General features: G+C 45.2%; 1 protein-coding gene across 1 annotated transcript in view; it reads right to left on the bottom strand.

Annotated features, from left to right (window-relative positions):
• The window catches only part of ATP2C2 (ATPase secretory pathway Ca2+ transporting 2), a 214,591-nt gene that overhangs the window by 178,768 nt on the left and 22,305 nt on the right, over positions 1-13,518 (bottom strand). The window lies entirely within an intron of this gene.

The following is a 13,518-nucleotide window of genomic DNA, read 5'->3' as shown; positions in this document are numbered from 1 at the left end:
ATACAGTATATATTTACTTTAGATACCAGAAAGACCTTACTACAATAGAAGAATTCAAAATCTCTTTCTAGGCCTACTTTCAGATAAGGAGTTATTTATTACACACTTGGGTGACAAGGGCCCTTAACCAGTTAACCATACATCGGCCAGGAATCGGCCTTGTGATGCCGCATCCGACCACCTCACCGACGCTGTCCCCATAATATTTTATTATTATTTAACGTCCCCCCTGGTGCCCAGTGCAAGCGATACGTTACCTGTCCACGGCCTCTGTTTGCTCCGGGCTTCCTCTGCGCGTCTCACGCAGTTGCCTAGTAAGATCGCGTGTGTGATGTCAGACACATGCCCACGTTACTAGGCAGCCAGTGGGTTGCCTAGTAACGTGTGTGTATGGGCAGCGGAGGGAGCCCGGAGCAAGCTGAGGCCACCGACAGGTAACATATCGCTTGCACTGGGCACCGCGGGGCGTTAAATATTAGGTAAGGACAGCGCTGGGGGTTCTGTAGCTCAGCTCGTCGGTAGCTGGGAGTGCAGTGATTGGCCCCAATGACAAGCGTGATCACACCCTCAGGACAATTGGTCTTGTAAGAAGCCAACAGTCCCGCTTAGCAACAGAACACATTGTCTGCTACACAACCGACAAGGCAGTGTGACGTTGGCCTCCCTACAATCAGCGCAAATAAAAATTCCAGCATGATTGGTTAGTGCTACATTTGTGCCGCAAAAATAAAGATTTTTGCTGCTTTTGTTTTGAAGTTAATAGAAATTATTTTTTTCCCAGACAATGACATCACCCAGCTCCCCTACAACACCGCATGGACATGAAAATGGTATGGTTGGTTGGCGCTGGGTTTGTGCCAGTTTGTGCTGCAAAAAAATCACTGTTCTACCTGTTATCGTTTGAGATATTTAAGTTTTTTGTAAAGGTCAAAAGGTCACACAGCCCCCCCCCTACAACAGCACACGGACAGGAAAGAGGTATGGTTGGTTAGCGCTGGGTTTGTGCCCATTTGTGCTGCAAAAATCACCGTTCTACCTGTTATAGTTTTCGAGATATTAAAGAATTTTATAAAGATCAAAAGTTCACACAGCCTTCATTCACTTCACTATTGAGATGTTTCTGGTTTATTGTGAACTTTTCACCTTTATAAAAATCTTTAATATCTCAAAAACTATAACAGAACCCAGTGCTAACCAACCATACCACTTTCACGCTGTAGTAGAGGGGCTGGGTGATGTCATCGCCTGGGAAAAAAATAATTGGTATTAACTTCAAAACTTCAGCGGGAGCTTACTGTACAGTATGAAGTTTTCCTGTACTGCGCCTGTGCAGTAAGCCCCCGCTGACGCGCCCAGGCGCGAGGCCGCGCAACCGCACTTCTATTCGTCTAGTTAGACAAATAATTACACTGGTGCTGGCGGCGGGGAGCATCGGAAGAGGACGGCGCGGGACATTCCAGCTGCAGGGGGGCGATAGAAGCCCCAGGTAAGTGGCAGTTTTTGCTTTTTAAAAAAGCAACAGAACCCCTTTAAGCTTTATGGTATTAAACCGCCGAGTTGATCCACAAGACACCTGAGAGCTTTTCAGAGAACTGTTGCAGACGTGAAGGGTGGTGTGATCTGATACACATCTGGTGGTCGTGTCCGCTTATCCAAAAGGCTTAAAGGCGCATGCACACGCCTGATTCCTCCAAACGACGGGTCGTCAGACCCTCCCGCGGGGCGACCGTTCTGCTGACAGTTTCCCTGTGTGTACAGTCTGTCGGCAGGCTGATAAGGCTGGTTTTGACTGATCCGCTCGGCGTCTGACGACTCGTCGTTTGAAGGAATCAGGCGTGTGTACGCGGATGTGATGAGAAGGCTACAGAGACTGGGTGGGTGTTAATATGGGCATACATCAGTCGATGTACCACCAGATTGACCACTAGATTCCACTCTGATCGACTGCCTGCCCACACACTGCTCACCGATTTCCAATAGATTAAATTGCAAACTCTATTTGAAATCGTTCTGCTGCCACCCTAAGTGTATGTGTGTGTCACAAGCTGGCGCAAATCCTGGCCTCCAGGGGTGTCCGTATCACCGCAAGCCCTGTACCATGTGACAATGGCGCATGTAGTAACGTCGCGATGATGCCAGAGGATGCCAGGATTCGTGAAGGGAGGCATTCAGTTGTCCAGAGATACAGTAAAAGTCCTTGGGGTTACGATAGAAAAGTGTTGTCCCATATTAAAAAAACAAAATCATTATCAAAAGACAGAGGCGCCAGGGGCATCCCTGACCTACTACTGTTACATGCTCCATTTTATTGCCTGAGGAAGCGGAACTATACCGGTGAAACACATTGCAACACTTTGTGGAGTACCACAATAAATGTATGCCTGTTGAAATTGACAGTTTTTGTGTCTGATTTTAGGAGGTAAGTCCACCACAGCCTTCCAAGCATTTTTAACCTTTTTAGCCTATTTTATTCTGTTGGCGTCTCTGTTTACATCGTAAAAATGTTGTCCCAAATTGGTCTAGAAAACAAACACGAATGCTGGGAATACACTATGAGATTTTTTGGCAGATCGATGGGTCGATAATTTCCGACAGGTCCGATCTGATTTTGATCGTTTTTTTTGATTGATTTCCTCATAGAAGTAAATGGAAATGGATTGGAAAAACAATCGGAAAGTAAATCTGCCAAAAAAAAAACAAAACTCACGTGTATTTCCAGCATAACTCTTGGATCCCCTTTGCCTTATAGCAATTGAAATGCCCAGGTGAATGTGAATCAAACCCTCTTGAACACTCCTGGTCTGTACAGGGCCGGTTCTCTCATGAAGCAAGGTGAAACGTTTGCATCAGGCGCAGAGATTTCAGAGGCAGCATGTTTGTTTTGTATGTACCTTCCTGAGGAGGAATGGAGTGGCTGAGGGGGAGCAGTGTGTTTGTCACAGACTCACAGCCAGCCAGTGTGCTATTGTGATGAGCTGCAGCATGTCATGTGAGAACATTAAAATGAAGCAGAGTGAATTGTCAGGTGCTGTGCGCATCCCCACAAGTGTGCGTCAGGCAGCAAATAGTCTACAAACGGCCCTAGCTGTAAAAATGGATTCCACACAGTTATTTACATACTTACCCTGAAACTATTTCCAGTAAAGCAAGATAAACATATTAAAGGGGTAAAGTTCTTGCTAAAGAATATACGATCTTTGCAGACAACCTAAATTACAGGTCACACAGCCTTTAACAACCCTACATAACCTGATTCAGGAATGACAGAGCTTTAGATCAATACCAAATCCAAAAATAAACTACAGTAAATCATTTGCTCTAAATGTAACTCTAAAATCCGTGATAGGAAGACCTTTCATTTGCATAAGCACGTAACAGGCTCAACTATCAAAAGGTAGCTAAAATTATAAATGCCATATATATTTCCAGTAATTACTAGCAAATAGCAATACTAAGGCTTATTTTTCATCTTTTCATTTGTGTGAAGAAGAAATTACAGAGAAGAGTTCTAACTGTGGGCATTACTATGGAGGACTGTGCCCAGCACATCCAGCATACAGAAACAATCCTCACTGGCTGCAATACTGTGAGTAAAATAAATTCAGGATGATATGCTGGAAATACTTAGCTAAGAAAAATGAGCGGGAGATGAGAGAATCGAGCGGGAAAAATGATCAGGCGCAGAATCGAGCTGTGTATTCCCAGCAATAGAAAGCAGGTATACACAGTGGCTTGCAAAAGTATTCGGCCCCCTTGAAGTTTTCCACATTTTGTCACATTACTGCCACAAACATGAATCAATGTTATTGGAATTCCACATGAAAGACCAATACAATGTGGTGTACATGTGAGAAGTGGAACGATAATCATACATGATTCCAAACATTTTTTACAAATAAATAACTGCAAAGTGGGGTGTGCGTAATTATTCAGCCCCCTTTGGTCTGAGTGCAGTCAGTTGCCCATAGACCTTGCCTGATCAGTGCTAATGACTTAATAGAGTGCACCTGTGTGTAATCTAATGCCAGTACAAATACAGCTGCTCTGCGAGGGCCTCAGAGGTTGTCTAAGAGAATATTGGGAGCAACAACACCGTGAAGTCCAAAGAACACATAAGACAGGTCAGGTCAGGGATCAAGTTATTGAGAAATTTAAAGCAGGCTTTGGCTACAAAAAGATTTCCAAAGCCTTGAACATCCCACGGAGCACTGTTCAAGCGATCATTCAGAAATGGAAGGAGTATGGCACAACTGTAAACCTACCAAGACAAGGCCGTCCACCTAAACTCACAGGCTGTACAAGGAGAGCGCTAATCAGAAATGCAGTCAAGAGGCCCATGGTGACTCTGGACGAGCTTCAGAGATCTACAGCTCAGGTGGGGCAATCTGTCCATAGGACAACTATTAGTTGTGCACTGCACAAAGCTGGCTCTTATGGAAGAGTGACAAGAAGAAAGTCATTGTTAACAGAAAAGCATAAGAAGTCCCATTTGCAGTTTGCCACAAGGCATGTGGGGGACACAGCAACCATGTGGAAGAAGGTGCTCTGGTCAGATGAGACCAAAATGGAACTTTTTGGCCAAAATGCAAAACGCTATGTGTGGCAGAAAACTAACACTGCACATCACTCTGAACACACCATCCCCACTGTCAAATATGGTGGTGGCAGCATCATGCTCGGGGGGTGCATCTCTTCAGCAGGGACAGGGAAGCTGGTAAGAGTTGATGGGAAGATGGATGGAGCCAAATACAGGGCAAACTTGGAAGAAAACCTCTAGGAGTCGGCAAAATACTTGAGACTGGGGCGGAGGTTCACCTTCCAGCAGGACAATGACCCTAAAGATAAAGCCAGGGCAACAATGGAATGGTTTAAAACAAAACATATCCAAACAAAATATATCCATGTGTTAGAAAGGCCAAGTCCAGATCTAAATCCAACCGAGAATCTGTGGCAAGATCTGAAAACTGCTGTTCACAAACGCTGTCCATCTAATCTGACTGAGCTGGAGTTGTTTTGCAAAGAAGAATGGGCAAGGATTTCAGTCTCTAGATGTGCAAAGCTGGTAGAGACATACCCTAAAAGACTGGCAGCTGTAATTGCAGCAAAAGGTGGTTCTACAAAGTATTGGCTCAGGGGGCTGAATAATTACGCACACCCCACTTTGCCGTTATTGATTTGTAAAAAATGTTTGGAATCCTGTACGATTTTTGTTCCACTTCTCACGTGTACACCACTTTGTATTGGTCTTTCATGTGGAATTCCAATAAAATTGATTCATGTTTGTGGCAGTAATGTGACAAAATGTGGAAAACTTCAAGGGGGCCGAATACTAATAATCATCAGCTGAAGCTCTGTGTCACTCAAGGTGATCAGATCCGACTGCCGACATCAGTTGGTAGTATGAACATGGTTTAAAATGTACCTCGTATAAAAGATATTCGCGTGGACGCGGCGACAACCCCAGGACCACTCAATGTCAATTGGCGTGAAGTCCTGGGGCGGGGTTTTGCAGGAGATTGTACGGGCCGATGCGCACACATCTCCGCATGCATCTCAGTCTCCCAGCAGCGATCGCGCATTTCAATCTCCCAGCTGCGATCGCCGCTAGGAGACTGTTAGGCGGCGAAACCCCCGACTATTTACATTGTACAGCGCTGTGATCTCTGGCAGCTATGTACTGGGGACAGCCGTGTCACACTGCTGTCCCCCTGGGAGGCACAGGAGCGATCAACTGTCACAGGCTGATGCCTATGACAGCCGATCGATGTGATTGGTTGGGGGTGGGAGGGAGGTAAAAAAAACAAATAATAATAATAATAATACAAAAAAAAAGGCAAATTTATAAAAAAAAAAAAAAAAGAAAAAAAAGAAACAAACATTGTGTGAGCAATCAGAGCCCACCAACAGAAAGCTCTGCCGGTGGGCAGAAGGGGGGGGGGTTCTGTATTTTTAAAAGCACTTAGTGAATGGCAGCTGATTTAAGAGTTCCTCTTTAAAAGTAAATCTTCCTTTATGTAATGAAGTGCATTTTAAATGTTAGCCGGCTTCGAATGTCTGACATTAGCTGGAAAGTCAAACTACGTTATTTTACAATGAAGGAATTGGCATGCTTTTGTTATGTTCTCCACCCGGTAACCTTCCTCTTCCTGCAGGAGTAAGGACTGAAACCCACTAGAGCGATTTTATGAGCGTTTAGGGAGGTTTTCAAAATGCTAGCGATTTCCCTAAGTGCTCAAATGGATGGGCCAAATTCCACTGGAGCATTTTTAGCATTAGCGTTTCTGCAATGTAAAGTATATAAACGCTGGCGTAATCGCTCGTCAATATCTACACAGAGCGATTCGGTAGCGTTTTTAAATTACTGCACACTATAAAAAAAAAATAAAATTGAAAGGACCAATCATAATTAAAAAACGCTAATCGCAAACTGTTACACAATCGCTGGCAAAATGCATACACTTTTTAAAATTGCCACCAAAATCGCCAGAAAACGTTCATGAAAATCGCTTACAAAACGCTCATTAAAAACGCTAGCGATTGTGATTATCAATAGCGCTTTGTAGTGGGTTCCAGGCCTAATTAAACAAGCGATGTACGCATTGCAACTGTTCCAACACACCCGGCGTAATCGGCAAACTCTGAGCTTAGGATTCCTGGCCAAACGGATGCAGTGCAGCATAAAACAATAGGAAGCTGAATGCTATTTACACAGGCTGAATTACTGTCTACCTAATGAATATGGATTGATCATTAGGGTGCCATTTCAGGGATTGAGTGCTGTACAGACACACTGTTTGGCTGCAGCCATACAGTGTGAGTTGTTCTATGGAGAGGGGATAAGGGACTGCTATGCGGAGACAGACAATGTACTTGTTCAACATTCTATCATGGCAAATCACTAAGTGATGGTATGGGACGTCTGTTAGGGCCAGTGCACACCAAAAACCGCTAGCGGATCCGCAAACGCTAGCGGTTTTTGAAGAGGTTTTTCAGAGCGATTCTAGGCATGTGTAGAGAGGTTTTCTAAGCATGCCTAGCATTTTTTGGAGGGTTTTTGTGTAGCAGATCTTTTATTTTGTTACAGTAAAGCTGTAACTGAACAGCTACTGTAACAAAAAACGCCTGGTAAACTGCTCTGATCTAGCGTCTTTCAGAGCGGTTTTCCACTTTCCTAGACTTTACATTGAGGCAGAATCACCTCAGAAATCAGCGAAAATGCTGCAGGGCCCAAGTTTGCGTTTGGGGGAAAAACGAGCCGCTCTGGTGTGCACCATCCCATTCACTTTCATTAGCCAAGCGGTTTTCCCCCTGGAAGAGTTTTAAAAAACGCTCAGAAGCGCTCTTGGTGTGCACCAGCCCTTAGGCTGAACCATTTGAAAACTGATCTGTTTTCGGTTTAATTGATTGGTCTGTTACATTGGGCAAGAGTTTTTCCATTCCCCACCTGCTCGGTACCTGTCGCTGAGTTCCTCCACCGTTGCTGCCGCCGTCCATTTGAGCTCTCTGCACTACTGCTGCCATCCATTATAGTCCTCTGCACGCTACAAATGCTGGTATACCAATCCCAGAGCCCCATCAGAAGCATCAGGCTCCCAATGGTTTGCAAAAGACCAATGGGAATCTTCCCTGAGCACCACAGAGGTTTTTATTGGTCCGCTACTCAGTGAACCAATCGGAAGCTTCCCTGAGGAGGGAGGATTCCCATTAGACTGTTGCAAACCAGTTGTAGCCTGATGTTTCTACTGGGGTCAGTATTCCAGCATTTCTAGCGTGCAGGGACCCGAATGGATGGTGGCGGCAGGGGGCCCAAATGGACGTCGGTAGTTGAGTATTTTGCGTAACGTACGTGGAAAGCAGCCTAGCGAGAACAGATGTCTGTTCGCGTAGACTAGCATCAGCCTCCATTGCCATCCAATTCATCTGGCCGGTGCGGAAAAATTGTTAGGGGTCAAAACTCGCATTCCGCTTGCCGGGATCGACCGACTGACAAAAAGTTTGCATAGGATCCGTTTGCATCCGTTTAGATCTGTTACATTCAGTTCCGATAAATGTAGCGTATTTACTGGCGGCAGTATTCACCCCAGAATTTTTTTCCAGCCGGGTGGCATGAAAAAGTAGCTGGGTAGGGTGAGATGAGAGAATGCAGGTGCTTCTGTGACAGCCGATGACAGCCGGGTGCTCACCAAAACTAGGCGGGTGGAGCACCTGACTAAAAGAGCCTGGGGAGAACCCTGGGAGGTGTGACAGGAACCTTCCAGCGGAGGTGTCCCACAGCGATTGTCTCAGCGGAGTTTTCTCTAGCGTATTCACAAGGCATTATATGCACAACAGAAAAAAAAGGCTATAAAAATCCATGAACCTAAAAGACAAATAACATTTATATCGCGCTTTTCTCCTGGAGGACGCAAAGCGCCAGAGCTGCAGCCACTAGGGCGTCCTCTATAGGCAGTTTCAGTGTTAGGGAATCTTGCCCAAGCTCTCCTTACTGAATAGGTGTTGGCTTACTAAAAACAGAAAGAGCCGAGATTGAAACCCTGGTCTCCTGTATCAGAAGCGGACCTGAACTCAGAACCTCCTCCTGATACAAATCCTAAAATAAAATAAATCTGCACTATTTCTACTTCCTGATTCCTGATTCATGGAAGCAGACATATTGTTAACCTCCTGTGCTTTCAAATGGCCTTATCTGCCATCTCTGCCACAGGCAGTCATGTGACCCAGGGGAGAGATCAGATTACAACTTGTGATTAGTCACAAATGAGGGGAATTAAACAGGCTAAACTCTCTAAATACACACAGAGTACATTTCTCTATGTATTTCTTCAGTTCTGTGCAAGTTCAGGTCCATTTTAACCAGTACACTATCCAGCCACTAGATGCATGCGTCTGTCGATATTCTTTTATTCCATAACTTCGAGTTTCAGCCATACTGGCTTTAAAGTCTCTGAATACAGCGAATGGTATTGCGCACATAAATAAGGCTCAGCATCTCCTGGTCCGGCACGCACGTTTATCGAGTCGCAGCTCTTCCCGGGGGAGACTACAGCAAGGAGCTACAAAGATGAAGAAAAATACTGTAGTTAATACTCCAGCGGATCCCGGGCTGACGAGAGGCGCTTAATCCAGCCAAACCGGACGATCATCAAGAATGCTTTTTTGAACGCTTTAAATCGCTAGCGATTTCCCTACACGCTCTGCCAATGTAAACAAAAGGTAACAAATTCCACACTAGCGATTGCGATTAGCAAAATGGCAATCGCAGGACAGGCAGCATTTTGGGAGCGTTTGCGCTTCAATGTCAAGTATATAAGCGCTGGCAAATCGCTCATGAATCGCTACCGATAGCGATTTATGTGCGATTTTAAATGACTGCGAATTTAAAAAAATATATAATAACTTGAAAGGACCAATCAGAACTAAAATCGCTAATCCCTACACAATCGCTGGCAAAAAGCTTACACTATTTAAAATCGCTACCAAAATCGCCAGAAAACGCTCATGAAATCGCTTACAAAACGCTAATTAAAGACGCTAGCGATTTGCGATTTGCAGTGGGTTCCAGGAATCACATCAGCGCCGGACTCCATCTCTCTCCATCTCCTGCTAATTCTATGCGGGATGAAGCGTTGCGTTATTTTGCGCATCCCTCTGCGCTTGACTGTGGTGCATTCCTGCGATGGCGAGTCTGGACTCTTGGACTTGCTAATGAGCAGAAATTCAGCAAAGACTTCAGAACCTTCCAGAGACGTGGCGGCCATCTTGTTCCCCTAACCATCATGTGATGCAGTCAAGTTCCTCTTTATTATCCTGACCTGCACTAGCAAGCTGAAAACCTATGCTAAACATGCTCATTAAAGGAGAACTGAAGTAAAAGTTATACGGAGGCTGCCATATTTATTTCCTTTTAATCAATACCAGTTGCCTGGCAGCCCTGCTGGTCTATTTCTCTGCAGTAGTATCTGAATAACACCAGAAACAAGCATGCTGCTAGTCTTGTCAGATCTGACTTTAAAGTCTGAAACACCTAATCTGCTGCATGCTTGTTCAGGGGCTATGGCTAATAGTATTGGAGGCAGAGGATCAGCAGGGCTGCCAGGCAACGGGTATTGCTTAAAAGGAAATAATCATGGCAGCCTCCATATACCCCTCTCTTCAGTTCCCCTTTAAGGGTACAATATGCCCCTAAAATGTGATCATTTGATCAAATTTTTACAATCAAATTGTACAGAAAACCACCCAGTATGTGGAGAAATCTGGCGGCTCCATTATTCTATGACTTCGGCCTGAAGTCATCAGGGCTGCTCCCGGCCGCGGACAATACGTGTCATCCTGCTGGCCAGCGTGAGAGTCCTGCACATGCGCGGCTCAATCTTAGAGAACCACGCATGCGCAGGACTCTCTGCCTGACGTGATGATGCCTAGCCGGCCGGCGTGATGATGCGTATTGTCTGCGGCGGGAAGCAGCCATGACGACTTCAGGCCGAAATCGTAGAATAACAGAGCCGCCAGCGGGACCGGGAGATGAGCCAGGAGGACGCCGGGGGACCTCACGGGCTACGGTGGGCTGTAGGAAGCCCCAGGTAAGTGCAGATTCTGATTTTACAAGCTGATCAGGTTCCCTTCAAAGGATACTCGAAGTGACATGTGACCAGGGATGCTCAAATCTGAATTTTGGTGAATCCGGATAGTTTCTACCCGGATTTCACCCAGTAAACCTGTGCGGGGTGGGCGGGGGCGGGGGCGGGGGGGGGGGGGGTCTGGTTGGTCAATCTTACCTGTCTAACGTGTTCTTCAGTCCGTCCCTCGGCGCCTCCCACGATGCGCTCCACGCGGCGGTCACGTGATCTCCGCCTCCAACTCCGACTCCACAGCCCTGGTGATTATAAACACTTCCTCCTTCTGGGTTGAAGGAGGAAGTGTTTGTAGTCACGTGACCGCCGCGTGGAACGCATCGTGGGAGGCGCCGAGGGACGGACCGAAGAAGACGTCAGACAGGTAAACTTGAACCCCCCCACCCACTCCACACAGATTTACTGGGAGATATCCGCATAGCAACTATCTGGATTCACCCAAATTCGGATTTGAGCATCCCTGCATGTGACATAAAGAGATATACATTTGTATGTACAGTGCTTAGCACACAAATAACTATGCTGTGTTCCTTTTTTTCTTTCTCTGCCTGAAAGAGTTAAATATCAGGTATGTAAGTGTCTGACTCAGTCCTGACTCAGACAGGAAGTGACTACAGTGTGACCTTCACTGATAAGAAATTCCAACTATAAAACACTTTCCTAGCAGAAAATGGCTTCTGAGAGCAGGAAAGAAATAAAAAGGGTAAATAGCTAGTAGATTTTTAGCTCTGGCATACTTCACTGAATGTGTCATGTAACCATAAAACTGTAGAATATCTTAAAAAGTCATTTTTAGGTGAAGGAAGATAGGTACAATAATTTATTTCATTAGTTTATTTTCGCTTCGGGTGTCCTTTAAGGGCTTGTCTCTTTGGGCTTTCAGCAGACTTCGAGGCTGAAAGACACGCCTTGAACTTTTTCCACCGAGCCCAATGACCCTGCAGAGGCGCCTCTGGGGGTCCGGACACTTCCTTCCACTGAGGTAAGCATCTAACGTGTGTTTTTTTTTTTTTAATGACAGGTATACTTTAAACTACCCCATTGAATTCCTAGACGCAAACGCACGTTGCATAGCCTGATAAGAATAAGAATGTTGCAGCCCTTCAGATGTCCACAAGGATAATACATTTTGCGTGCGTTTTCCACATCCAAATTTTCACATTATTTTATGCAAATGTTTCCATGCATCTAGCGCAATGGCCAAACAATCCACGGGAAATGGACACATGGCGCAAAAAATGCAGTAAGATTTTTTTCCCCCCGAAAGGACTTGCATGAAAAACCTTGCAGGGAATGGGAATTGTCCCATAGATGAACATTGCACAAATGTCTCATGCCGTGGAAACGGGCCCTTAGGGCTTATTCACACTAAGGGCACTTTTAGCTTTTTTATAAGTGCCAGTGATTTTCAAAATAACCCTAAAAGTGCAATGATTCCCTATGAGAGTGTTCTCATCTGAACGGTTCGATTCCGATCCGCTCAGCAAAGCGCTCCCTGTACCATTTTTGGGGCGATTTGCCTCAATGGAAGGTATAGGGAAATCGCAATGAGCTTGAAAAAATGCTTTGTAAAGTGATTTCCCCAGCGCTTTTAAGAATAAATACATTGCATTTATTATTTTCCAGGTCAAAGAGTTCACTTCCTGATTTGTTTTTTCACTTGCGTCAGGAAGTGAAAAAACAAATCGCTCTGCAAAAGCACTTAGAAAAGCGCTTTACAAAAAAAGGAAAAAAAAATAGCAACGCGCAGGTAAGCGCCGGGCGGCGCTAAAACTAATCGTGCACAAAATTGCAAAACGCTGGCGTCAGCGATTGTGATTTTAGATGTGAACAAGGCCTAAACGTCCCCGTGTGCACTGCAGGTAAAACCAGCTCACGCAGGGCCGGTTTAAGCAACAATGGGGCCCCAGGGCAAAATAAACCTGGGGGGGGGGGGGGGGCACACACACACAGATGGTAGCGCCGGCCCTGAGCTTACGGGATGGCCATGGGTCTCTGTTATGCAGCACAGGAAGTCAGATGTGCGTGGGGCAACTATTCCCCAACAAAATACTAGAGTGTTCTACCCAGGCACCTGGCTGATTTTGTTGAGCACCTGGCTGTCATTGGCTCAAATCCTCCTCCTATGTGAAGCAGAGTTGCGCAGAGAAGCGCCAGCCCTGCATTCCCTCGTTGCGCCCCACCCAGCAACTTTTTCATGCCACCCGGCTGGGAAAAAATTCTGGGGAGAACACTGTACCGTGAAAATATAAAATGACCATAAACTGGTAAAAATGTTTCATCTTCATCCACAATTGCTATCAAAGCTCTTCTAGGTTTATATTTAACGACACTTCAAGGAAAACAGACCACAAATCTGCGCTTTGCGACACTGAAACTGACTCAGCAGAAAAAGTCTTACAGCGCTAAACTACCAGAGGTTATACAAAACAAAACAAAAACCACCTATCATACAGGAAGGTGGCGTCTGATCTTTCTCTTCTGCTCTGTTTATTTTTCAATAATACTTCCTTGAAAGATCGTTCTGAGAATGATCACTGTACGCACACTGCTTGGCAGCCTGCTCTGCTCTATAGAGAGGGGGTGGGGGAGAATGAACGAGAGCTGTCCCAGTGCAAGGACCACATCATCCAACGTGTGTAACTGCAATGGCTTTATACACATAGGCCCATATGCAATTCATTTTTTAACCTGATATCTCCTAGGAGATAATTTTCATCATCTCTTTTAACTAAATTTTCAGCATTTGAGAATTGAAAAAGTACCCAAAAGTTGTTAGAAAAGTACTATCAAATTTATTTTGGTTATTTTTTTTGCCTGCTTGTGGCTGAAAAACGCATTTTATGACAAGTTGTGAAAATATCACCTGGGAGAAAACTCTGGAGAA

Source organism: Hyperolius riggenbachi, chromosome 11 (genome assembly GCF_040937935.1).
Source record: "Hyperolius riggenbachi isolate aHypRig1 chromosome 11, aHypRig1.pri, whole genome shotgun sequence".
Classification (NCBI taxonomy): domain Eukaryota; kingdom Metazoa; phylum Chordata; class Amphibia; order Anura; family Hyperoliidae; genus Hyperolius; species Hyperolius riggenbachi.
Note: the sequence above shows the minus strand (reverse complement) of the source record. Positions and strands in the feature narration are given on the sequence as shown.